Source organism: Leopardus geoffroyi, chromosome C3, assembly GCF_018350155.1.
Source record: "Leopardus geoffroyi isolate Oge1 chromosome C3, O.geoffroyi_Oge1_pat1.0, whole genome shotgun sequence".
NCBI lineage: Eukaryota > Metazoa > Chordata > Mammalia > Carnivora > Felidae > Leopardus > Leopardus geoffroyi.
In genome coordinates, this window is record NC_059338.1 from 116043145 (window position 1) to 116070446 (window position 27302).

The following is a 27302-nucleotide window of genomic DNA, read 5'->3' on the forward strand; positions in this document are numbered from 1 at the left end:
TATTTTTACTTTGTACGTAAGCTCTATTCAGGGCTTAAACTCATGACTCTGAGACCAAGAGTCGCATACTCCACCGACTGAGCCAGCCAAGCGCCCCACCATAATTCTATTCTAAAGCAAGATAATAAATGCTAAATTCATTGTTTCTCAGTTTTCTTCTCCACTTACTCTGTGATGTGAAGTGTGAAGAAGGCTGGTCCTATGTTAGTTCTGGGAGAAGATAAAAATTTTACAGTGACTTGAAACAAAATCTGACTAAAACTGTATTAATTTTATTATATAGGAGGCTATAAAATAATTTTAAGTACCATTGCTATAGGATACATATTTTAAGTGCAACCAACACCAGCTAAAAAAAAAAAAAAAGTCCTGAAATGCCATTTTAGGATCTGACATATAAAAAACCTGACAAAGAGTTTTTGGAGCATTTTCCTAGTATGCTTTTGCCACACACAAGAAAATAGCATTTCCAGTATTATAGTACATATTAAACCAGATTAGCACCCCCTCATTACCTTTCTGTCTCCTCTAATCAACTGCATATTCCTGGAAGGCACAGTCTTTGTATCTCCAGAGTAGAACAGTCTTAAACCCCATTAATGAATAATGAATGAAAGCTCCTGGAGCTTCCAGGGTCAAGGTTAAGAGTACTTAATCATGTAATTAGTACTTCAAAAGGCATGGGAAATTGTGTCACATGCTGAATTTTACAGCCCAAGTGACTGGCAAGGTGTCACAACAGTACTTTACTCCTCTCAGGTGTTCACCCTCTGTTCCTTCATTTCTGTGTGAAATTTATTATTTTTTGGTGTGTATTTTCCTTTTTCCTCTCTCCTGTTTTTAATCCCTCCTCCATACAGCTGTTCCTTATGGAAATAAATTACATTTAGATGTTTATTGAATAAACTTGAGTTTTCCTGGACTCAATATTATGTTTCATTAACAACTTTTTCTCAGAACGAGTCTGTCTAGATTGCTTTGACTTCTTAGGTCTTTATTATTTTGACAATGTTCATTAAGAGGTACTTAATATGAAATACGGTAAGTATATTTTTTAAAAGCACATAGTGTATTAATAAGATATTATCACTGTCTCCTACTCTCTTCATTTTTCTCCTTAAAGAAATAGAATAATATGTATGAGGCAGAAACAGAAATGGACTTTTTAAGTTCTACTTCTTGATTATACATAAGGTATAATTTGCTGGAAATTCAGTAACTCAAGAAATTAATAGTCATTTTGGTATCTATACTTAAACACTAAAAAGTGCTTTATATAAGGTACCTTAAGTAAGTGGACTTCATGAAAATTATCTGAAATAGAAACACCACTTTGAACCAAGAGTTACTTGTGGACCACATGTAAATTCAAACATGGGTTCTACCATCATTAACATATACACAAACTTTTATGCAATAAAAGCTATTATACTGCCAGATTGGGTACAGATCTGTGTGCTACTTTATGTCACAAGTTAGAGGTGTGTGTTTTAGAGCTGAGTTTCAGATATCTTTTACAATGTATTTCAGCTATAGTGATATTTCTTTTTCCTTTGTCTTTCTAATGAAATATAAGAACCGCTGAAGCATAAGCCTAAAATCATCTTGAACATCAATGGCTATAGTCACTCCAATAGATAGCATACACGTTAGTCTTCTAATGGTCTGTGACTAAAAACATGGAGGCGATCCAGTGGGTAAAGTAGCTTTACAGTTAATGATCAGTGTCTGGAAAAAAATTCCTGAATGTTTTATCCATTCATTTAACAGATGCTTATTAAATACAGGCTAGGCCAGGTGATGGGTGCTAGGAATTCAGTAGTGAGCAAAGCAGAGTAGTCTCTTGCAACTCCTGGAGTTTACAGTCCAGTTGAAATGCAAATTTTTATGAAGAAATTATTAGAGGTCTACGAAAGGATGACCATGGGGTTAAGGACACATAAATCCCAGTCTGAGGGGACAGCAATGAACAAAACATAAACGTATGAGATTTAATTTCCCCACCCTCATCATTTATGCACATGATAATATCTCTTGAGTTAATGTTGGCTAAACACTACTCTTTGGAGGAGGTGAAGAAACACTCACCTGAAATACCCTTCTCAATGCTGCTCTGAATAAAAGTTATAGTCAAGGGCACAATGTAAATGTTATTCAATAGGGAAAAAAAAGTCTACTCAGTGCCTACTAAGTGCTAGAGAATAAGACAAACATGTCTCAGCCCTTAGAAAGCTTCCAATCTAAGAAAAGATGGCTGTGGAAGAACAACAAAACTTGACGAGCGTCTCAAGAGGAGAAGCTGAGGGAAGTTATAATGAAGTAAAGCCAGTCAGCCAGTAGCAGAAGACTTCAGAGAGATTTGAAGATAAGTAAATAGCTCTGACTTTGGCATCTTCAGGGTTCTGTGAGAATTGCAATTTCACTGCTCTGCCTCAAACAGTGTGTCCTTTCACCTGATTTTTTCTTAAAATGCCCCCCAACACATATACCCACCCCGGTGTTGAATGGCCTAGGACTTGGTAACTCAGGTAAGATCATCTCTAAGTGTAAGAGAAAAAGATTCTTTTACCCTTGGTGCTCTTTTTATTAAATTTTTCTTTCCTCCCTTCTTACTATTAACAAAGTAGCAAGACTCTTAAAGCAAAAATTTGAGTGTAGGCCTAGGCCAGAGAAGTCAAAGAGACCTCTTTGCTTTCTTTTTATCTAGGCTTTAGGCCAACAGCACAAAAGGAGTCCTTGTAGAAATCTATGACTCAGCCTTGCTCACTAGGGCTCTGGGTTAACGCCAGAGACTTATTGTAAAGAATGTGCGTGTGTGTATGCTTACACTTTTCCACTGGTCCCCAAGGAATCAGAAGATGGCTGATTTATTTTTCACAGACCTGGGGGTCCCCAAAGAGCCTCTTTTTATCAAAGCTCTAACAGAAGACAAGAAGGCAACAATACATTGCTTTCTTTTAAGAAATGTACTCAATTACTTGAAATAGTTTTGTTGTTCCTTAGGCATAAAACACCATTCCACATTCACATACTTTATCCCACTTTAAGGATAGAGGAGGGAGGAGGGTTGATTGCACTGGCAGATCATAGAATACTAATTAAGCTGCTTTTATCAAGGGCACAGTTTTCCAAGAGGCTATAGGTCACTGCAAGCCTCTCTGTTGCTGGCGGGGGGGGGGGGGGAAGGTTATCCTCTCCCTAAGTTTGAGGCCCAACAAAGTTTACTTCAGCAACACACAGGAAAGCTAACAGGGTCCTCTTTGGCTTTCGCTCCATTTCCATTAGTGCTCACTGAAGTCTTAGGGCTGGCTGCCTTTGAAGCTTGAAAGGAAGAGAGAGCAATCCTAGGAGCCTGCTTTCGCCTGAGGCTATTTAGGCCAAACAAGCTTAAGAAAAAGAAGCCTTTCATGTGTTCGGCCCAGTTTACTAGAGCTTTGTACTGTGGCTTGAAGCCAAATTCCCAACTAATAAAATTTTCACTGTTGTTGTTTGGTTATTTTTGCCCTTGATTTTGCTTTATGAGAATATACCTCTCAGAAGTATTGGGGAGGATATAATTACTTGAGGCAATTTCAGGGACATCCTTGGTACTGTCCCGCAAAACATCATTAAATAGTACCCTGACTCACTCGAATTTCTAAACAACGTAAGCAGGAAAAACTGATTAGAAGTAAAAATGCTATTTTTGTTTGCAGAATACAACACTTTACTGGTGTTGGTGTCAGTAAAGGCCCTGATAAGAGGGTATACAGACCAATAAAACATTTACAAACCAGACCATGGAGTTCAACAAATCTTGACGGTGAACCCAAGACCGCCCACACTGAACAAAGGGTGCCCATGCTAGTACACACACCTGTTCATCTGTTTTCTGGGGTTTCGAATTCGAGAGCTATCAAATGTTAAGAGAAACACAAATTATTTGAATACCGGTAATAAAATCAGGTCTACTGTGAGTCACACTGCGGCCACATTGAAATTGGGTGATGAACGGAACTACCAATCGCCACACCGGTTTCCAAAAACCAATGCTCAAGACTTCTCATTGCACGTATGTTTAGAAACGGATATTACCTGCTGCTTCCAAGAGCATCCTGTAAATTCTGACTTTTGTATACTGAGTCTCAAAGATATCTGCCCAGATGGTTTCATCTGCTGTCTAGAAAGCCTGGGAGGTGGACAGGAGCCATGGCTATTCCCTTAGTTGAGTTCCTAGCTGCTCTCCTTATTCATCAGGGAGTTTGCACGTATAATCTGGAAATGCGTATTAAATTTCAGTGTTTTTTTTTTTAATTTTTTGTAATGTTTTTATTTATTTTTGAGACAGAGAGAGACAGAGCATGAGCACGGGAGGGGCAGAGAGAGAGAGGGAGACACAGAATCCGAAGCAGGCTCCAGGCTATGATCTGTCAGCACAGAGCCCGACGCGGGGCTCGAACTCACAGATTGCGACATCGTGACCTGAGCTGAAGTCGGACACTTAACCGACTGAGCCACCCAGGTGCCCCAAATTTTACAGTGTTTTGAAAAAGAAGCAAAAATATTAGTTTCATAATACAGACCACAAAAACGAAAGCTGGAATAATGTGGATATTGCTAGGATTCTCAGTTATGATGTAAAGGCGTTGTGTTTATTCAGAAAGCACATGAATTGTAGACAGCTGATAAAGATTTTTCTACTCCCTTTGCTAGATGATCCCACCCATTGCCATGGCTTTACTAACCATTAAAATGTTGGTGCCTTCTGAATTTTGCGTCTCCAGGTTGTATTTCTCTTCTGTGTTCTGACTGGTATATTCTAATGCTTGCTGAACTTTTGTGGGGGAAAATGCCAGCTTGATTCAAACTGTTTTAAGGCATGATCAGGGCTGGTCTTGCATAGAGCTGAGACTCCGTGGCAGCATCTGCAGATAAGTAAGTTAAAGAAGGCAATTTATGCAGGCAACAAAAGCAGATGGCCTTCATCAAGCTGATGTGCTAAAACTGCTTTAGTTTATTCTTTATAACGCATTTTCTCTCTTTATGATGATATGGACTGTGTTTAATCCCAAACCATTTTTGTTCTTTTACAGACTCCAAAAGTCAGTTAGATAAATCATTAGGCTAAAAACAGAAGACTTCAGAGGCACCTGCGTGGCTCCATTGGTTGAGTGGCCTACTCTCGATTTTGGCTCAGGTCATGATCCCAGGGTCATGATCTAGCTTCCTGTCAGGCTCATCACTGAGCATGGAGCCTGCTTGACTCTCTCTCTCTCTCTCTCTCTCTCTCTCTCTCTCTCACCCCCTCCCCACCCCATGCCCCTCTCCCCTGCATGCACTCTCTCTCTCTCTAAATTAAAATTTAAAAACAATTTTTTTTAAATAGAAAATTTCATTTTTTTTTCAACGTTTATTTATTTTTGAGACAGAGCATGAACGGGGGAGGGGCAGAGAGAGAGGGAGACACAGAATCGGAAACAGGCTCCAGGCTCTGAGCCATCAGCCCAGAGCCTGATGCGGGGCTCGAACTCACGGACCGCAAGATCGTGACCTGGCTGAAGTCAGACGCTTAACCAACTGCGCCACCCAGGCGCCCCTAAACAGAAAATTTCAAATAAGCACAGTTTACCAATAGGTTGACCCATGATGGACAGATGAAATATCTCCCATAAATGAAATATCTACACAGACATTACTAAAACATAACATGAGGTTACCTGGTGTTATGCTAACATGCTCAAACAATATTTGCAAGGCAGGTTTGCAAAAGAAAATAATGCAACTAATTGTTTACAACTGAAATAATGATCATCCCCTCATTTTTAGGAAATGGGTATTTCAAAATATTAACTCATGGAAAAGCTCACCATGGAAACAGGAGCTCCTACTTCAAGTAATTAAGACAAAAAATTTATATAGACCTTTCTATGAGATGTTAGTGATCATTAAAAAACCATATTCTAGCCAGAACTGTATGAAGGCATGATTTCTGCTGACTTCAATAGATTACACCTTTGCATAAACTCAGCTGAAATATTTATACCCAGGGAGGTATGTTTTTCCAAGTTCATTTCTGAGGACATTTACACAATGAAGTTTCTCTTTAGTATCTGTCTATGCTTGCCCTTATTTCCCGTTTCACTTGACTATATTTCATATAATAGCAAACACTGTTTCACTAGGGGCAATATTTTTCTGTTTGTCTGAGAATATGAGTGTTTTTATAAGTGAATGTTTTAAGTCTTAAAAACACAGGACAACTTTATTCTTTGCCACGTTTGATTTTTTCTCTTTTGTGTTTTGAGGTTGAAACTGAACCCCTGGCTGGTTTCATATTTTTCTACTTATATATTTTATTTGAAAACATCCATATGAAAACCTGGATGAAAAATATGAAAGAAGATTCACTCCAAGAAGCAAAATGGTTTTGAGTCAAACAACAATCTTACTCAGAGTGAAGAAACAGCAACATCAGCACAAAACTGATTCTGTTGTTGGCTGGTACCTGAGTAGGTGTTTAAAATACCAAGGTGCTCCTGGCTGCTTTAATTTCATAGAACAAGGGATCTCCTGGGGTGCCTGGGTGGTTCAGTCAGTTAAGCGTTCAACTTTGGCTCAGGTCATGGTCTCACGGTTCGTCGGTTCAAGCCCCACACTGGGCTCTGTGCTGACATCTCAGGGCCTAAAGCCTACTTCGGATTCTGTGTGTGTCTCTCTCTCATGCTTTGTCTCTCTCTCTCTCAAAAATAAACATTAAAAAAAATTTCTTTAAAAGAACAAGGCATCTCATGTTACCCTTTCCCAAAGGTTATATCAGTTTATCAAACATTATATTATCAATACCAATAGTACTGAGATGAGCTGTATACAGAATTTTAGTAGTAAAAAAAAAAAAAGGCAATTCATTAAAATGCTATGCATAGGGGTGCCTGGGTGGCTCAGTCGGTTAAGCGCCCAACTTCAGTTCAGGTCACGATCTCACGGTCCGGGAGTTCGAGCCCCATGTCGAGCTCTGAGCTGATGGCTCAGAGCCTGGAGCCTGCTTCTGGTTCTGTGTCTTCCTCTCTCTCTCTGCCCCTCCCCCGTTCATGCTCTGTCTCTCTCTGTCTCAAAAATAAATAAACGTTAAAAAAAAATTTTAAATGCTATGCACCTACAAATATATACAAATACGCTCGATGTTTCTACCTAATAAACTAGTAACCACCATATGGCATTCTAAGATTATAGCAAATACCTAGGTATTTAAATGAAAATGTCATTTCGTTACCTTTTTCAGAACTTAAGCTAAATTTGAGTACGTCAGTGATGCCGTTTGTTTTTGTTTTTTGTTTTCTGTTGGGACTATAGTTTCTCAATGTCGTAAATATTTTACTTAAAATGAATTTGGACTGAGTAAACTGTTGAGAATGTTGTTTATTTTTACCTGCATGCCTCGTGCACTGGTGAGGAGAGCAACTCAGCACCTACTCTTGCCCCGCAAGCCGCCTAGGCAGAGATTCCTTAGTAGGAATTCCTCACAAGTGATACTCCAGCTTCGCCATCTAATCCTGGAAAGACAACTTTGGACCCAGCTGTGTTCACTGAGCATGAGCGACAGAGACCACACTGCACTCTCCTATTTCCATTTGTAGAATGGATACCATTTGGAGAACGGAAGTTGATACCTTAAATTGCAAATAAACAAACATCAAAATCAATTAAATTTTTATTATAGAAGGTTAGGACAGAAATCACAGAGGAGATTTTTTTAAAAAATTATTTGTAAATCCAACACCCGAAGGAGAGCATTTTGGTGTATTTCCTTCCAGTACTTTTATGCATACTTATTCTCAGTATATGCTTGCTACACAGTAAATATACATTTTGTGTGTCCAAGATAAGTCTGCCTAGTATAAAAGGAGATATCACACAAGTTAGGCACTGAGTGAAAAATAGGAAGTGAGTCAAAATAAAAAATGAGGGGCGCCTGAGTGGTTCAGTCGATTAAGCCTCCATCTCTTGGTTTCTGCTCAGGTCATGGTCTCATAGTTCATGAGTTTGAGTCCCATGTCTGGTTCTGCACTGACAGTGAAGAGCCTGCTTGGGATTTTCTCTCTCGCTCTCTCTCTCTCTCTCTCTCCCTTGATCTCTGCCTCTCCCCAACCTGTGCCCTCTCTCTCTCTCTCAAAAATAAACTTATAAAAATAAAAAATAAAAAAAAATGATATGAAACATTAAAGTACTAGGAGAGAGGGTAGAATCAGATTTTCACATTACCTACATCACATTGAAGACAGTGGGAGTTATTAAGGAAGATGTCCTTCCCAATAAAAGAATCTAATAAGGGGGACGCCTGGGTGGCTTAGTCGGTTGGGCGGCTGACTACAGCTCAGGTCATGATCTCACAGTGAATTTGAGCCCCACGTCGGGCTCTGTCCTGAGAGCTCAGAGCCTGGAGCCTGCTTCGGATTCTGTGCCTCCCTCTCTCTCTGCCCCTTCCCTGCTTGCTCTCTGTCTCTGTCTCTGTCTCTCTCTCTCTCTCTCAAAAGTAATAAACAATAATAAAAAAAAGAATCTAGTAAGGATCTTTGGTTCCATAAAAAAATTTAGAGGTAACTTAGACAATAGATTCCATATTGTTTACTAGTTTACTTACATAGGGGAGAATCTTGCATTGTTCATACCAAAGTCTAAATGCAGTCCAAGAAATAATACTCAATGCATTCTTTCTATGTGATCATAAGAACAATTTTTGTTGTTTTGAACATAATTTTGAAATAGATCCCGATTTATGGGGTTGCCAGATATAAAAAGTGAATTTCATAAACTGGGGACAGGAGAAGGAATTATGAACAATTCTCTTTACTCTAGAAAAATTCTCTTCATTAAGTAGATTTTTTTAAAGTTCATTTATTTATGTATCTATTTATTTATTTATTTACTGGTTGAGTGACGGTCTGAGAGAGGGAGAGAGGGAATCCCAAGCAGACTCCATGCTCCAGCACGGAGCTGGAGTCCAACGATGGGGCTCAATCTCATGACCGTGAGATTGTATCCTGAGGTGATATCAAGAGTCAGATGCATAACTGACTGACCCACCCAGGCACCCTGAAATAGATTTTTAAAACTTACTCTAAATTGGAGATGTTCACTAGTTAGAACAGAATGGTATTTCATAAACTTACTTTTAAGTTAATAAAGATACAAAAAACAGGAATCCAGATCCATAATAATCCCAATTTATAAAGTGAAAGCTTTACAAATACAAGGACCATTATTAATACAGTCTTGTCATATTCCCCAGACAGAATGATTGCTGTGAAACAAACTGAATATCTGACTTTCTTAGTTGGTCAAACATATTTGCCCCAAAACTCTGTGGTTGGTTTTCTCATTGCCGAGTAGCCTATAATTGTGACAAAGAGGTTTTTTTTCCTTTTTTTTTTTTTTTTTTTTTAAACGAATCAAACTGTGTTGTCCATGTACATATCTCCTTTCCAAGGACTATGAACATCTTAAAGGTTGGGACCATGTCTCTCTGATCTTTACATACTCTGTACCTTTCAGTGGCTGATATACCTCAGGCAATCAGAAGGTGTCTCACAAAGGAATGAATGAACCACTTTCATATTAGTGCTCTATGTTCCTTTCGGTATTGCATAACAAAACAAAAAAGGATTTTTGAATTTCTCCAACTTCATTATCAAATTTTATTAGATAGCTGTGGTAGGAAATACACCAAAATGCTCTCCTTTGGGTGTTGGATTTATGAGTGATTTTTAAAAAAATCATTATCAAATTTTATTAGATAGCTAGGGCTGCTGCAACAAATCACCACAAACTGGGTGGCTTAAAAACAACATAAATTTACTCTTTCACAGTTTGGGATACCAGAAGTCTGAATTCAAGTTACAGGCTGGGTCGTGATCCCTCTGAAGGTGGAGAATCCTCCTTTGCCTTTTCCAGTTTGTGGCAGCTCTAGGATTTCTTTGGCTTGTAGATGCATTCCTTGAATCCCTCCCTATCTTCATATGGCCTCCCTATCCTCTATGTTCTTCTTCTGTCCCTTATAAGGACATGTGTCACTTGCTTTAGGGTTCACTCAATTAATGCAGGATGATCTCACCTCGAGATCCTTAACATAATTCTTCTTTTTCCAAGTAAGCTCACGTTCAACCCACTACAATAGTTCATTGTACAGATTTCTTCCTATTGAATATTTTAACACTTTTAAAAATAGGCGTAAATATTTGTCTAGTTGCTACAAATGTTAAGCTGACATTAAAAAGAGACTCAAAAAACACAGTGGCCTAAAAAAGACAGAAGTGTGTTTCTCTCTCATCTTAAAGTCCAGCCAGTCTAAGGTGGTAGAAAGGCTCTGGTCCATTAGTTTATTAAGGGGCCCTGATGCCACTGGTCTCTATCATCTCAGTATCTCAGCCCAAGAAGAGGAAAGAAAGTGGAGAGCAAGGCATTTCCTTTAAGCAAATGAGGTTGGAATTGCAGGTATCACTTATACTCTGCCATTCTATTGCTGAGAACATATTTACATGGTTACCTGTCACTGTAAGAAAGGCTAGGTAAGGATTTCTTTCATGGGGTGGCTGTGTAGCCAGATATAACTTTACCACTATTGGAAGGTGGAGGACTGCGGTGGAGGAAAGGCGGGGATAACTAACAGCATGTGACAACTTAAAAAAAAAAATTCAACTCTCTGAATCATATATTTCTAAATTGAATAGATCATTAGTGGAATTATCACAAGTTTGCATCTAATTACAACGTTCATCATGTTCGTTCATAGAGTGGGGAATAAACTTTAACTTTCCTGATTTTTAAAAATTCCTACTGTGTTTGACATTACCTTAAAGGAAGAAATTAATTTTCCATCGTTCAGAAGTCAGTTGTTAGACACTGTTATGGTCATTGTTATTTTCTTAGAACTACTGTTAAAACATCATTAGAAAACATATCTGTCTTGAATAATTCATTGCCTGGTCTCCACGAAAGAGTGTTTATCTGGACTTTTCACCCACCACCCCTTTATTCTTCAACATGGTGGTGGAAGGAATTACCTGGGAGGAGGGGGACAGCCAATGGCTTGGGTTAATGTGTCTGCACTAAGGATTCAGACTTCCTCTCTGTCGAGCTGTTCAAAGGACTAGGTGTCAGTAGGTTGTCGTTACTTGTCTTTCCTCCAAAGACATATTCCTCATCAACCCTACCAGTAATAGAGTTAAAGTGTTGACCTTCCTTTTCCTGACTCATGTGTCTCTCTCAATCAGATCAGAATTTAGGTGGGGAGGAGAAAGAGTAACATACAAACTCTTCTAACCTCAACAATGGCCAAATGTATTATGAAGCTTTTTTGTGTCCCACATAATTTGTGAGCATAAAATAGTGACTCAGAAAAGTTCCTGAGAGGCTACAGCCAAAGATTATGTTTAATGTTGTTAAAGAAAGGGTAACATTTCCGTCCGAAGGAGAGATGTGTTTTCAGTTTATACCCGATCTGAAAGTGAAGCTAGTCAAAAGGGGCAAAATATAACACCTGACTGGCACCCCACTCCATACCTACCTCCCACTTCCCTCCACCTCATTACTACCAAGGCGCAGCACACAGAGGGTTCATGGGCTACAAAAACAAAGAGCAGCTAATGGGTTGTAAGTATTTAGCAATGAGAACTGAACACAGCAGCCTCCTTTAGAAATCCCATTGGCAGAGACTATACTGATGGAAAAATTCAAAGATTGCAAAAAGATTAAAAAAAAGGGCATGTACAATGAAGCGACCATATCAACAGCCCTGCAAAAGGAAAGAATGGCACAAAACACAAGAAAAGGGTCAACAGAACCTGGCATCTTAAGAACAACAAAGAGAGAACAGAACAGAGGAGGTTCTGTAGGCACACTTGGCTAAGAGAAACTTGAAGCTAAGATCAAAACTTCACTGAATGTTATTATGGGTTCAATTTAGGATCAAGTTTCTCATATATATTTCTTGTTCTATTTTGTGGTTTCAGCCGCTTGCAATTTATCCTTCATATTTTATCTACAAAGTCCTATGTAGTGGGGGAAACTCCTACAGTTATTAAGAGTATATTGAGGCGGGAAAGACGACACCTGACACCTGCAGCCAAAGTTCTGATGTTCAAGGTGGGCACAGTGAATAAACAGCACCCCTAGAGAGTGCTGCCTTAGAAAGGCCTGACTGTATCAGAGTGGGCTTCACGTCACACATTTTGAGGGGCTGCTGAATGACCATGGCCAAGCCATCTCTCTCCTTAACTATAAAGGCATCACACATCTCACTGGCAAGAAAGTCATCTGAAGTTTTGTGCGATTTCTTCAGCCTCGTTTTAAAGATTTTGGTAGCATAGGATTTTTTGAATACGTAAATATTATAGCATTTGATTTACACTATGGAATATGATTTTAACATTCTGAGATTCTTCCTTTTCTCTCATTCCACATATTCAATCACCCAAGTAATTTTTTTAAGTTTATTTAGAGAGAGAGAGAAAGAGAGAGAGAGAGGAAGACAGAGAGAGAGGAGGAGGGACAGAGAGAGAATCCCAAGCAGAGTCTGCGTTGTCAGTGCGGAGCCCGACATGGGACTTGAACTATGTACCATGAGATCATGAACTGAGCTGAAGTTGGATGCTTAACTGACTAAGCCACCCGGGTGCCCCATCATTCCAAGGAATCTTGACTACGTTTCTAGATCTTCTCAAGAGTATCTCATCTTTCTATAAATGCGATGAGGCCCATTTACTTTGACTCTTGGACATGTGAAATAATCTATCAAGAGTTTTCCCTCTCTAATTCTCCTCACAGCTGCCAGGAAATTTTCTAAATCCAAAACTGATTCTTTCTTTCTCAAGCTACACACATTCCAGGTACTCCCAACTGACTACTGGACAAAATCCAGACTCTGAAGAAGTGGTTCTGAAAGTGTGATCCCAAGACGAGCTGCATCAACATCACCAGGGAATTTGTAAAAAAAAAAAAAAAAAAAAATGCAGGGGTGCTGGGTGGCTCAGTCAGTTAAGCATCCGGCTTTGGCTCAGCTCATCATCTCATGGTTTGTGAGTTCGAGCCCCGTGTGAGGCTCTGTGCTGACAGCGCAGAGCCTGGAGCCTGCTTTGGATTCTGTGTCTCCCTCTGTCTCTGCCCCTCCCCCACTCGCACTCTGTTTCTCTCTCTCTCTCAAAAGCAAATAAACATTAAAAAAATTTTTTTAAGAAAATGCAAATTCTTGCCCTCTCCCACCCTAAATCTGCAGAATCAAAATCTTTGGGGATGAGACCCAGTGATCTGTGCCTTTAAAAGCCTCCAGGGGCTTCTGAGGCATGCTCAAGTTTGCAAACCACTGCCAGAGGTTGGCACAATGGTTCTACTATCTGCCTCACTTCCCCCAGGCTCACATGTGTACTCTGTGCATCTTCCCTCGGATCTTCCCACGGCTTCCCAAGCATATCGTGCCCTTTTGCACTTCTATGCTTTGGCACTGCCTGTGTCTGAAATGCTATTTTACTCCTCCACTATCTGGTCAACTCCTCCAAGGCACCTTAAATCCTTTTGGAATGAGCAGAATATAAATAAGTGTATACTCATCCTTCAACACCCAGCTCAAATATCACCTTTGCTGCAAAACGTTCTCTGATTCCCAGATTTAGCCAATCCTTGCTTTGTGCTGCCTTGTACCTAACACTCCACACTGTAGGTGTTTATGCCTCTCACTGCAAGAGGGATCTATGAGGGTGGAGTCTCACCCTCATGTGTCCTTTAAAACGCTGAAATCATAGACATTCTCAATAAGTAATTACTAAAATAAGACCTTATTTGGTGGTTTAACAAGCAAGCCTGTCTACTCCGTTTTTTTTTTTTTTTTCAATTCCTTTCTTTTAACTGAAAATGAATCCTCCTCTTCCAAGGAAGATTGCTCTCTTCTTCCACTTCAAATGGGAGCATAGATTTGAGAGGGGATGACATGAAGAGATGAGGCAAAAGAATACCAGCCTGATGGTTCACTTTATGCCTGGAGGTGAGCAGAGTATGCCTTTCCTCCTGAACTCATACTTGAGAAATGAAACAAATAGTCCTGATACAAATCCAAATTTTAAAAATATTCTCTAATCAAATTTTCTCCATACAGCTTGATTTAATACAACAGTTGAAAAGCCATAAATATTTGATAAATGTTAGAAAATATAATTATGTGTATGGTGTGTCTAAAAATAATAGATTTAGCCCATATAAATACTCAATACCAGTCTTTGATCATATTTTCTACACCGGGAAACAAGGCTCATTGTCAGTAAGATATTCTCATTTTGTTTTTTTCTTCCTTTGAAAACAAAACTTTAAACATAATATTTTATACTCATTTTCTCCCTGATATATTATATGGTGCTAATTAACGTACCGGCTAGACTGAGCAATCCTTGGGGTGCACATCTACTTATATAGTAACAGATTTATAACAACTGCAAAGGTTGGCATTTTCATCCACTATCGTGAATGAACCACAGTTTTCTAATTGAACCTTGATATACTGTTTTCACAGAATTGAAAATACTTGAAATGAGAAACAACAAATCTTCTGACTATTCTGGACTAGAAGTTAAATCTGTAGCATCAGCCTATAATTTTCCATTTTCTTACTGTGAGTGGTAATTACTCAGCTGATATGAGTGGGTACTTCCCCCCTTTTCCACCAATTTTTACCTGTCACCTCCATCAAGACTCACTTCTTCTGGGTCAAATATACACTGAAGAGCAGTATAAGAGGAGAGGGAGGTTGGAGATACACTCTTTGGGAGGATATGTACTTTGTAAAGGATGGACAGGTACGTGAACAAAATGATGGCAGGTCAAGTTTGGGTAAGAAATAGCATTTCCCATCACAACTGTAGTGATGGACAGAGGGAGTTATAGAAGAAGACTGGTTAGGAGGGAGTCGGAGGAAGATGGCGGCGTAGGAGGACACTGGGCTCACCGCGTCCTGCTGATCGCTTAGATTCCACCCACATCTGCTTAATTTACCCAGAAAACCGCCAGAAGACTAGCCAAATGGACTCTCCAGAGCCAAGCGTAGTCGAGAGACCCATGGAAGACGGTAGGAAGGGCGGAGAGGCAGTGCGTGATACACGGACTGGCGGGAGGGAGCCAGGTAGGTGGAGGGGCAGCCAGCCCACCAGGCAAAGCAGAGTCCCCGGGTCTGGCTTGCAAAAGCAGAGGGGCCGGCCGGAGTGTGTTCTGACAGCCAGCAGGACTTAACATCTGGAATGTTATAAGTCAACAGCTCTGCTCAGAGAGCGGGAGGGCTAAAGGACAACAGGAGGGAGAGTTGTTGAGCCCCCGAGGATAGAGCTCAGCTTGACAGGGAACAAAGGTGCTGGGAAGCGCCATCTCCCTCGCCCATCCCCCCAGCCAAAATCCCAAAGGGAACCAGTTCCCATCATGAACTTGCTTGCACCACACAAACACCGAATGCTGTGCTTCCGCGGATCCATCCCTCCAACGGGTCTGCCTTCCTCCCGGTTCCACAGGGCCCCTCCTGAAGCAGACCACCAAAGACAAAGCAAGCTGAGCCTGCCCCTCCCGCCCTTGTGCACCTTGCGGATCCACCCCGGCTAATACGTCAGATCCCATCAAAGCAGCACCACAAGCCTGGCAGTGTGCAAGCAGCCCAGACAGAAGCCACACCACTCCACAGTGAGTCCTGTCCCCAGGAGAGGGGAAGAGAAGGTACACACCAGTCTGACTGTGGCCCCAGCAGTGGGCTGGGGACAGACATCAGGTCTGACTGCAGCCCCAATGCAAGTTACTCAGACAGCACAGGGGAAAAACCTTGCAGTTCCGTGCCACCCCCGGGACTACCCAAAATGATGAAATGGAGGAATTCTCCTCAAAAGAAACTCCAGGAAGTAGCAACAGCTAACGAACTGATCAAAAAACGATTTAAGCAATGTAACAGAAAATGAATTTAAAATAATAGTCATAAAATTAATTGCTGGGCTTGAAAAAAGTATAGAGGACAGCAGAGAATCTATCACTACAAAGATCATGGGACTAAGAAACAGACAGGAGGAGCTAAAAACTGCTATAAATGAACTGCAAAATAAAATGTAGGTGACCACAGCTCGGATTGAAGAGGCAGAGGAGAGAATAGGTGAATTAGAAGACAAAATTATGGAAAAAGAAGCTGAGAAAAAGAGAGATAAAAAAATCCAGGAGTATGAGGGGGAAAATTAGAGAACTAAGTGACATAATTTAAATGAAATAATATATGCATAATTGGGATTCCAGAGGAGGAAGAGAGAGGGAAAGGTGCTGAAGGTGTACTAGAAGAAATAACAGCTGAAAACTTCCCTGATCTGGGGAAGGAAACATGCATTGAAATCCAATAGGCACAGAGAACTCCCTTCAGACATAACTTGAATCGATCTTCTGCACGACATATCATAGTGAAACTGGCAAAATGCAAGGATACAGAGAGAATTCTGAAAGCAGCTAGGGATAAACATGCTCTAACATATAAAGGGAGACCGATAAGACTCATGACGGATCTGTCTAATGAAACCTGGCAGGCCAGAAAGGAATGGCAAGATATCTTCAATGTGATGAACAGAAAAAATAATGCAGCCAAGAATCCTTTATGCAGCAAGTCTGTCATTTAGAAGAGAAGGAGAGGTAAAGGTCTTCCCAAACAAACAAAAACTGAAGGAATTCATCACCACTAAATCAGCCCTACAATAAATCCTAAGGGGGATCCTGTGAGACAAAATACCAGAGACATCACTACAAGCATGAAACCTACAGACATCACAATGATTCTAAACCCATATCTTTTTATAATAACACTGAATGTAAATGGAATAATGTTCCAACTAAAAGACATAGGGTATCAGAATGCATTAAAAAACAAGACCCATCTATTTGCTGTCTACAAGAGACTCATTTTAGACCTGAGGACACCTTCAGATTGAAAGTGAGGGGATGGAGAACTATCTATCATGCTACTGGAAGTCAAAAGAAAGCTGGAGTAGCCATACTTTTATCAGACAAACTAGACTTGAAGTTAAAGGCTGTAACAAGAGATGAAGAAGGCCATTACATAATAATTACAGGGTCTATCCATCAGGAAGAGCTAACAATTATAAATGTCTATGTGCCAAATATAGGAGCCCCCAAATATATAAAACAATTACTCATAAACATAAGCAACCTTATTGATAAGAATGTGGTAATTGCAGGGGACTTTAATTCTCCACTTACAACATTGGATAGATCATCTAGACACAGGATCAATAAAGAAACAAGGGCCCTGAATGATACACTGGATCAGATGGACTTGACAGATATATTTAGAACTCTGCATCCCAAAGCAACAGAATATACTTTCTTGTCTAGTGCACATGGAACCTTCTCCAAGATAGATCACATACTGGGTCACAAAACAGCCCTTCATAAGTATACAAGAATTGAGATCATACCATGCACACTTTCAGACCACAATGCGATGAAGCTTGAAATCAACCACAAGAAAAAGTCTGGAAAATCTCCAAAAGCATGGAGTTTAAAGAACACCCTACTAAAGAATGAATGGGTCAACCAGGCAATTAGAGAAGAAATTAAAAAATATATGGAAACAAATGAAAATGAAAATACAACAATCCAAATGCTTTGGGATGCAGAGAAGGCAGTCCTGAGAGGAAAATACATTGCAATACAGGCCTATCTCAAGAAACAAGAAAAATCCCAAATACAAAATCTAACAGCACACCTAAAGGAACTAGAAGCAGAATAGCAAAGACACCCCAAACCCAGTAGAAGAAGAGAAATAATAAAGATCAGAGCAGAAAAAAAACAATGTAGAATCTAAAAACACTGTAGAGCAGATCAATGAAACCAAGAGTTGGTTTTTTGAAAAAATAAACAAAATTGATAAACCTCTAGCCATGCTTCTCAAAAAGAAAAGGGAGATGACACAAATAGATAAAATCATGAATGAAAATGGAATTCTTATAACCAATCCCTCAGAGATACAAGCAATTATCAGGGAATACTATGAAAAATTATATGCCAACAAATTGGACAACCTGGAAAAAATGGACAAATTCCTAAACACCCACACACTTCCAAAACTCAAACAGGAAGAAATAGAAAGCTTGAACAGACCCATAACCGGCAAATAAATTGAGTGAGTTATCAAAAATCTCCCAACAAATAAGAGTCCAGGACCAGATGGCTTCCCAGGGGAGTTCTACCAGACGTTTAAAGCAGAGATAATACCTATCCTTCTCAAGCTGTTCCAAAAAATAGAAAGGGAAGGAAAACTTCCAGACTCATTCCATGAAGCCAGCATTACTTTGATTCCTAAACCAGACAGAGACCCAGTAAAAAAAGAGAACTACAGGCCAATATCCCTGATGAATATGGATGCAAAAATTCTAAATAACATACTAGCAAATTGAATTCAACAGCATAAAAAAACAATTATTCACCATGATCAAGTGGGATTCATTCCTGGGATGCAGGGCTGGTTCAACAATCACAAATCAATCAATGTGATATATCACATTAATAAAAGAAAAGAACCATATGATCCTGTCAATGGATGCAGAAAAAGCATTTGACAAAATTCAACATTCTTTCTTAATAAAAACCCTTGAGAAAGTCAGCATAGAAGGAACATACTTACACTTCATAAAAGCCATTTATGAAAAGCCACAGCTAATGTCATCCTCAATGGGGAAAAACTGAGAGCTTTCTCCCTGAGATCAGGAAAATGACAGGGATGTCCACTCTCACCGCTGTTGTTTAACATAGTGATGGAAGTTCTAGCATCAGCAATCAGACAACAAAAGGAAATCAAAGGCATCGAAATTGGCAAAGATGAAGTTAAGCTTTCAGTTTTTGCAGATGACATGATATTATACATGGAAAACCCGATAGATTCCACCCAGAGTCTGCTAAAACTGATACATAAATTCAGCAAAGTCGCAGGATACAAAATCAATGTACAGAAATCAGTTGCATTCTTATACACTAATAATGAAGCAACAGAAAGACAAATAAAGAAACTGATCCCATTCACAATTGCACCAAGAAGCATAAAACACCTAGGAATCAACCCAACCAAAGATGTAAAAGATCCGTATGCTGAAAACTATAGAAACCTTATGAAGGAAATTGAAGAAGATACAAAGAAATGGAAAAACATTCCGTGCTCATGGATTGGAAGAATAAATATTGTTAAAATGTCAATACTACCCAAAGCAATCTACACATTCAATGCAATCCCAATCAAAATTGCACCAGCATTCTTCTCAAAGCTAGAACAAGCAATCCTAAAATTTGCATGGAACCACAAAAGGCCCCGAATAGCCAAAGTAATATTGAAGAAGACGACCAAAGTGGGAGGCATCACAATCCCAGACTTTAGCCTCTACTACAAAGCTGTAATCATCAAGACAGCATGATATAGGCACAAAAACAGACACATAGGCCAATGGAATAGAATAGAAACCCCAGAACCAGACCCACAAAAGTATGGTCAACTAATCTTTGACAAAGCAGGAAAGAATATCCAATGGAAAAAAGACAATCTCTTTAACAAACTGTGCTGGGAAAACTGGACAGCAACCTGCAGATGGATGAAACTAGACCACTTTCTTACACCATTCACAAAAACAAACTCAAAATGGATAAAGGACCTGAATGTGAGACAGGAAACCATCAAAACCCTAGAGGAGAAAGCAGGGAAAAACCTCTCTGACCTCAGCTACAGCAATTTCTTACTTGACATATCCCCAAAGGCAAAGGAATTAAAAGCAAAAATGAACTATTGGGACCTCATGAAGATAAAAAGCTTCTGCACTGCAAAGGAAACAATCAACAAAACTAAAAGGCAACCAACAGAATGGGAAAAGATATTTGCAATTGACATATTGGACAACGGGCTAGTATCCAAAATCTATGAAGAGCTCACCAAACTCCATACCCAAAAAATAAATAATCCAGTGAAGAATTGGGCAGAAGACATGAATAGACACTTCTCTAAAGAAGACATCCAGATGGCCAACAGGCACATGAAAAGATGCTCAATGTCGCTCCTCATCAGGGAAATACAAATCAAAACCACACTCAGATATCACTTCGTGCCAGTCAGTGTCTACAATGAACAAATCAGGAGACTATAGATGCTGGCGAGGATGTGGAGAAACGGGAACCCTCTTGCACTGTTGGTGGGAATGCAAACTGGTGCAGCCACTCTGGGAAACAGTGTGGAGGTTCCTTAAAAAAATTAAAAATAGACCTACCCTATGACCCAGCAATAGCACTGCTAGGAATTTACCCAAGGGATACAGGAGTGCTGATGCATAGGGGCACTTGGACCCCAATGTTTATAGCAGCACTCTCAACAATAGCCAAATTATGGAAAGAGGTTAAATGTCCATCAAATGATGAATGGATAAAGAAGTTGTGGTTTATATACACAATGGAATACTACATGGCAATGAGAAAGAATGAAATATGGCCCTTTGTAGCAACGTGGATGGAACTGGAGAGTGTGATGCTAAGTGAAATAAGTCATACAGAGAAGGACAGATTCCATATGTTTTCACTCCTATGTGGATCCTGAGAAACTTAGCGGAAGACCATGGGGAAGGGGAAGGAAAAAAAAATGGTTAGAGAGGGAGGGAGCCAAAACATAAGAGACTCCTAAAAACTGAGAACAAACTGAGGGTTTATGCGGGGTGGGAGGGAGAGGTGGGTGGGTAATGGGTATTGAGGAGGGCACCTGTTGGGATGAGCACTGAGTGTTGTATGGAAACCAATTTGACAATAAACTTCATATTAAAAAAAATGGTTATGTTCATAATTTGCTCATGGAATTAAGGAAACCGTCACTTTCAAGTGTCTAGTTAAATACAAGCCAGGACCAGAATGAAGAACACATGTTAAATGTGGCCAGCTATCAGGAATCATCTACCTTGCCCTGCCATCCAAACTTCTTGACATCACTTTGATGCACCCATTACCCATGCTCTGTAATTGAGTTAATGTCCTCTTCTTCACAATTAGACTGTACTTCCTAAAGGCAAGAAATGTCTTTAGTTCATCTTTTTATTCTCAAGGCAGGTAGCAAAGTATACATCCCCAATATCCTCTTGTTGAAGAAATAAGTTCAATGCACATCATTCAGAAAGAATTAGTTGCCAACACTGAAATAGCCAGGGTCCAGATACTCATTTAAATTATGTATCTTAAGCAAGACTGAAAAGAGAAGGCACCTGTCTTCTGTGATGTGCTCCAAATGGTGTTCAAAGTATTTGCCTTGCTAGCTGGAGAGCTTAAGCACAGCACTGTTCTGATACTACCATTTGATGCATTACTGACACTTGGATTTCCTTTGACTTCAGGAGGAATCACTGAAGGATGCTTGGCATGTGTGTTCATTTGGCACAGAGCTTCATGAAGAATTCAAGGCTTCTGGAAGTGTATTCCAAAATAAGCCAGATTCGGATACCTGGGTGGCTCAGTCGGTTACGCGTCCAACTCTCAGTTTCAGCTCAGGTCATGATCTTACGGTTGATGGGTTCAGGTCCCACGTTGGGCTCTGGGCTGGTGGTGTGGAGCCTGCTTGGGATGCTCTCTCTCCCTCTCACACTACCCCTCCCCTGCTCATGCTGTCTCTGTCTCTCTCACAATAAATAAACAAACAGTTAAAAAACACACAAATAAGCCAGATTCTAATTTCAATCCCAGAACCTTATACTCTTCCCCAAAACATACCAATCCAAGATGTAACTATGAGACACAGAAAGGTAAAGTCATCACAATTGTGCAGACTCCTAATTGTGCATGAGAAACATTTTGCATGAATAACAATAAATCTCAGCAAATTAATTTTAACTATTAATTTCAATACCCACATATCGCAATGCATTTATCATTAAGGATGTACTTAAATTTAAGTGAAGATAATATTGTGAAATATTATGACACCCATAATTATAAAATAATTTAGTGTTTGCAGAGTAATTTATCACTGAATTAGTTTTTAATAGCATATTACCATTTTGCATTCAAATATGATTAATTAACAATGGATTCCCTCTTCTACCTTCTTCCCTCTCCTCACCGATACTAATAAAATAAGGAATCCAAACGAAAAACACAATGGAAAGTTCATAATAAGGAGGCTGGAAAATTCTACCCACTGTATGACTGACACCTGAAGAGCTGAGAAGATAAATCAGGGAAATTATTTGTGATAAGGGAAATTCATGGCAATCATGCCGTTACCTATCAAAGGGGGGAGAAAAACTATCTGCATCTCTCCAAATAAACCCCCAATGACAGACTCTATTACAATTCTAAATCAGCACTGGCAACTTTGCATTCATTTCTACATCATTCCTTTAAACCTCAGAGACAGCACTGCCTTCCTCCATCTAATCCTTTCCCCAGATCTTAATTCCATCCCTCCCTCATCTTGTTCAGAACCTAGTTTCATCACTTCTTTTGTTTCTCAGACCTTTTCTCTCCCCAGGCTTCTTTATCTCAACTTATAAACACACTACAACATCACCCAATCTCCCTATCTTCCTCACCGGCATTACCTTCTAGCTGTCACCCCTTTTTACCTTTTTTCCTTCCTTTCTGTTCAGGATCATCAAAAAAGCTGTTTAAACTCTGCTCTACTCCCCTTTCATTCACTCTCACACCTCTGCAATTTGCCTTTCATTGAAAGTACTTTCCCTAATGCCCCAGTGGCTACTTTTAAAACAGATTATCAAAGGAACACTTATGGGTCCTTCTTTCACATTGAACCCTTTGTAACATTGAGCACTGCTGACCTTTCCTTCCTTAACATTCTCTCTTCCTTGGGTTTCTGGTATAACAATTTCTTCTTATCTTTAATAATCCCTGAACTTTGAATTTAAAACCTGGTTCCGTCACTCTCTCTGTAGCCTTGGGTGAGTTGTGTGAACTCAGGTGTTAGTTGTACTGAACAAATCAGCCTTTGACCTTTCCAGCTGTCAGTCTGGGTCCCAGTGGGCAACAGAAGCCATACTAAAGAGAATCTAATCAAGGGAGTATTACGAGGATGGTGATGCGACAGGAAACCATTACTAGAGCCAGGATGGAGCTAGAAACTTGATAAAGGAACTATGGTCATGGAAGAATTCAGTCACTGTCCAAAACACAGTAAAGCTGGTTTGGGAAGAGGTAAATGCCCTGACCATCTCCTACTCCTACTAACCTCCAGTCTTCTTCTGGTGCCTTTCATTGGTCAAACCTAGCTGGAAACCCAGAGCATAGAGGCTTGGTGATGTAAACTCTAGAGCTCAGCCTCCTGAGACACATAGCAAGGTAGAGAAGGGGAGAGGATGAATCCAGATGGAGAACCAACAGGGAACAGCCAGGGCATGAGCACACTCCCTACCACTCCCTTATTCACTTAAAGATATTTAATGTTCCAGCAACTATTCTAGGGAATACAGAGGATTGCAAGACAGAAAAGATGGCCACTATCATTGTGCTTTCATTCTCCTTGGGGAAGGCAGTAAGCAATAACCATACAAACTTGAGATCATAGATACAAATGAAGAAAAGGACTACCATGACTCTAACGTAGACTCTATCTCTGAGATGACAGAACTTAAAATAAATAAGAAGGAAGGAATAATAATCTTTCTAGACACTAGGGGATGAGTGTTTAAACAAGAGAGATTAGCAGGGGAAGAGTGCAAACATGCTGAAGTGGAAACCAGTTTGGCTTATCCCAGGGAGAGACAGGAGATCAGTGTGGCTGGAGGGAGGGTGGCAGGGGATGAGGTAGGAGTGGTTGGCAGAGGCTAGATCACAAAGGGTTTGGTAGACCAGGCAAGGAGTTGGTGGGGGGGAGGTTCACTAATGCAACAGAAAGGTTTTAGGCTGGGGTGGGAGGTCAGAGTGTTTGTAAGTTAAGATATACCTACTTTCCATTCGTAAAATATGCTTCCACAATTCTGTGAAAAATAAGTTATGGCAGGACAAGAATCCTGGTACAGTTTGCATTGCCCTGACTCAAGTTTCCACATTCAGGATTGCTGGGTGGTGTTTTGTGTAGGGGTGGCACTGTTTGGGTCAGGTGATGTGCCTGACACATGAGTAGCCCAACTATAGACTGGTTGGCAGCCCACGATGTGGTTTAGAGATAAGGGCTCTTGCAACTAGGCTGTGCTCCGCTGAGATGTGGATTGGAGGATAAGAAGATAATTAGTAGTCGGTAGTGTAAGGACAGGTCAAAGAGGCAGAGAAAAATGGAGATCCAATGGGAAATAAATGAGAACAGCTTCTCTCTAGAGGTGACTTGGTTCCTAATAACTACTCATATATCCATGTAAACATTCCTGTTTTCATCCTTTCAGTTAAGGTGGTCACTGGGTCTCTCCTTCTTGCATGCACAACAGTCTAATGAGTGCACTAATGTCCTCAAGATTCATTCATTCTTCTTCTTCACGTTAGTCAGAAGTGACAAAGATCTGCTCTGGTAACAAACCCCTGAAATCTCAGTTGCCTAAAACAACCAGTGTTTACTTCTCACTCACTTTAAATACCCATCATGAGGTGAATGGGACTCTTTTTGCATCATCCTCTCTCCAAGACCAAGACTTACAGAGCATATACTCTCTGGAACATTGTTGATTGCCATGGCAAAGGGAAAAAGAGTTCCGGAAGGTCTTGCATCAGCAATTAGATGCTAGGCTCACAATTCATGGCAGAATGTGTCACGTGGCTCATCCCAGCTACAAGGAAGCCAGGAAATGCAATCCTACTTGTACCTGAAAGAGAACAGAAAATATTTGATACACTCACCACCATTCACTCGTCTATAACCACGGCTTTAATTGCTGCCTATATACCAATGTTAACATTTCTAGGAGATGCCCCATTTTCACTCCTTATCCATATTTTCAACTACCTACTGGAATGCCACCATTGGATTATATCATAGACATTTCAAATATCAAGTACCAAGACTGTACCCTTTATCTTTCCCAGAAACTTTCTGTGTTCTTTCTCTTGGTTAATGGTCCCATTATCAAGCCACTATATCAAATAAGAAACCCTGATGTTATCTTTGACTCCTCCCTCTCTTCCAACATCCAAGATGTTTTCCTCTAGTTTATTCTCATCCTACTAACTCCATGACCATTAGTTCAGCTCTCCATGGGTTCTTGTCCAGAAAATTCTGTTAGCCTCCTGTCTGGTTTTTCCTGCCTTAATAGGTTTTCCTATAAACTGTGATCATTTATTCATTCAACAAGTATTTATAGAGTGCTTACTGATTTTTAGTGCTCAGGTAAGTAATAGGCCCACCTTGAAATTCAGTCTAAAGACAAAGACAGTGATGCAAACAAAAGTTTCAACACAGTGGACAAATGTGATGATAATTATGTAGCAAATAGTGTAGAAATGGAAAGGAAACATCAAGTTGAGTGTGGTGGTGATAGGAAGGTAGTTTTGGAAGCTTTTAGAGCAGAAGAAAAACATCAGCTAACTGCTCTACCATGTGAACCACAGCAGTTGGAAAACGTGAAGGAAGCAGTGAAGGAAGTAGCATGTGTCTGATATCACTGAGGTACTTTTCCTGATTCAGCAAAATCAACGTGGATTGAGAACGCCATGAAGGAGCAACCAGGAACCTGATCAATAAGGACCCAAAGCGTCCTGGTCAGTTATCGAGCAGGCAAGTGGTGGAAAGTCATTCATCGAGATAAGAAACTCTAAAGGAAGAGCAGGTCTGTGGGTCTTTTAATTATGGATACTTCACATAGTTGAACACTGATTCCAGGCATAGTGCCAAGCATCTTACTTTATTACAGCTGACCCTGGAAAAATGTGGGGATCTGACCCCTACACAGTCAAAAATCCCTGTGTAAATTCTGACTTCCCCCCCAAATTAACTCCTAATAGCCTACTGTTGATTGCAACCTTAGCAATAATTAGTTGGTTAACACACATTTTGTATATGTAATATATATATGTACATATATATATTCTTATAATAAAGTAAGCTAGAAAAAAGATGTTATTATGAAAATCATAAGGAAAATACATTTACAGTACTCTACTGTGTTTATTGAAAAAAATCTAAGTGGACCCATGCAGTTCAGACCTGTGTTTGTTGTTCAAGGGTCAGCTGTATTTTATTTAATCCTCACAACAATTTTACATAGTAAAGTTGTACTATGATGTTCATTTTACAATTTAAAAGCAAACACTGGGATTCAGAGGTTAATGACTTGACTACACACACACTTAGTAAATCTATCTGTTTTGCATTGGAGCCCAAGTTGCTGTCTGTCTGCGAAGCCATGATGAACTCCACCTGAATGTGTCCACAGACTGGGGCACAAGGGAAGGACGGGCTTGGTGGTCATCAACACATGGGAAACACGGTGGGGTCAAAGTTATGGGCATGAATGAGAGGGCTCAACCAACTCTAAAAAGGGAGAAGGAAAGAAGGAAAGAGGACCTGGGGAACATTAAAGTTAAAGGGCGGAAACCAGCAAAAAAAAAGTTTGAGGAGCCACTGGATAGTGCGAATCCTTAACAAATGTCTTTCTGTGAACCTTTTTGAGAAGTCCCTAGTCCAAGTGCCTGGCATTCCGTAATGGACGTTTGGGGTCAGAAGGGGCATTCCGTCAAGGGTGGGCCTTTCTACCTAATTTCTTCATCCCCTGAAGGACCAAGCGATGACGTGAAACTCACACGGGGATTTCACTACCTGGGGAGGTAAACAATTAGCAAATTCTCCTCAGAGCACATCAAGAACTCTTCTCCCTCCAGTGTTGCCAAAGGAGCTGTGGATGTGAGCGTCCCAAGAGTCGCTCCCTCGTATCAGAGGTTACTGCAGAAACGCACAATAAGCAATGGGCAAGGATCCAAGCAGCTTGCGGACTGGGACTGGGTCCGGGGGCAAAGAGCGCGCGCCCGGATACGAGGCACGCGCGCGCCCGCCAGCGGAGGCCGGGAGCGCGCTGGGCCCCCAGCCCGTCACCACACCCTCCACTTGACGGCCCCCTCCTCCCCTCTCAGGTGCCCGCGTCCCCTCCGAGCCTTCTCTCCTCCAAACGGCTCCCCCAGCAGCCCCAGCCCCGGCCGGACCACCCGGCCGCAGACCCCCTCCAACCCGTCCTTGTAGTGGGCTGGACTGTGCGTCACGGGGGGCGGTGCCAGAACGCCGCTCGCGCTAGGCCACGCCCCTGCGCCGAGGCCCCGCCTCCTCTGGCCGAAAAGGGGCGGGCCCGGCCGGTGCTGGGTCCAGAGTTTTC

At 40.6% G+C, this 27302-nt stretch overlaps 1 long non-coding RNA gene across 1 annotated transcript; it reads right to left on the reverse strand.

Moving 5' to 3' along the window:
• Positions 1-27285, reverse strand: LOC123585814. The gene is made up of 5 exons (XR_006706435.1): positions 26756-27285; positions 24573-24806; positions 7406-7646; positions 4725-4904; positions 1-210 (listed from the first exon to the last, which is right to left on the reverse strand). It is a non-coding gene; the product is annotated as an uncharacterized LOC123585814 (long non-coding RNA).
• Between the last annotated feature and the right edge of the window lie 17 nt (positions 27286-27302).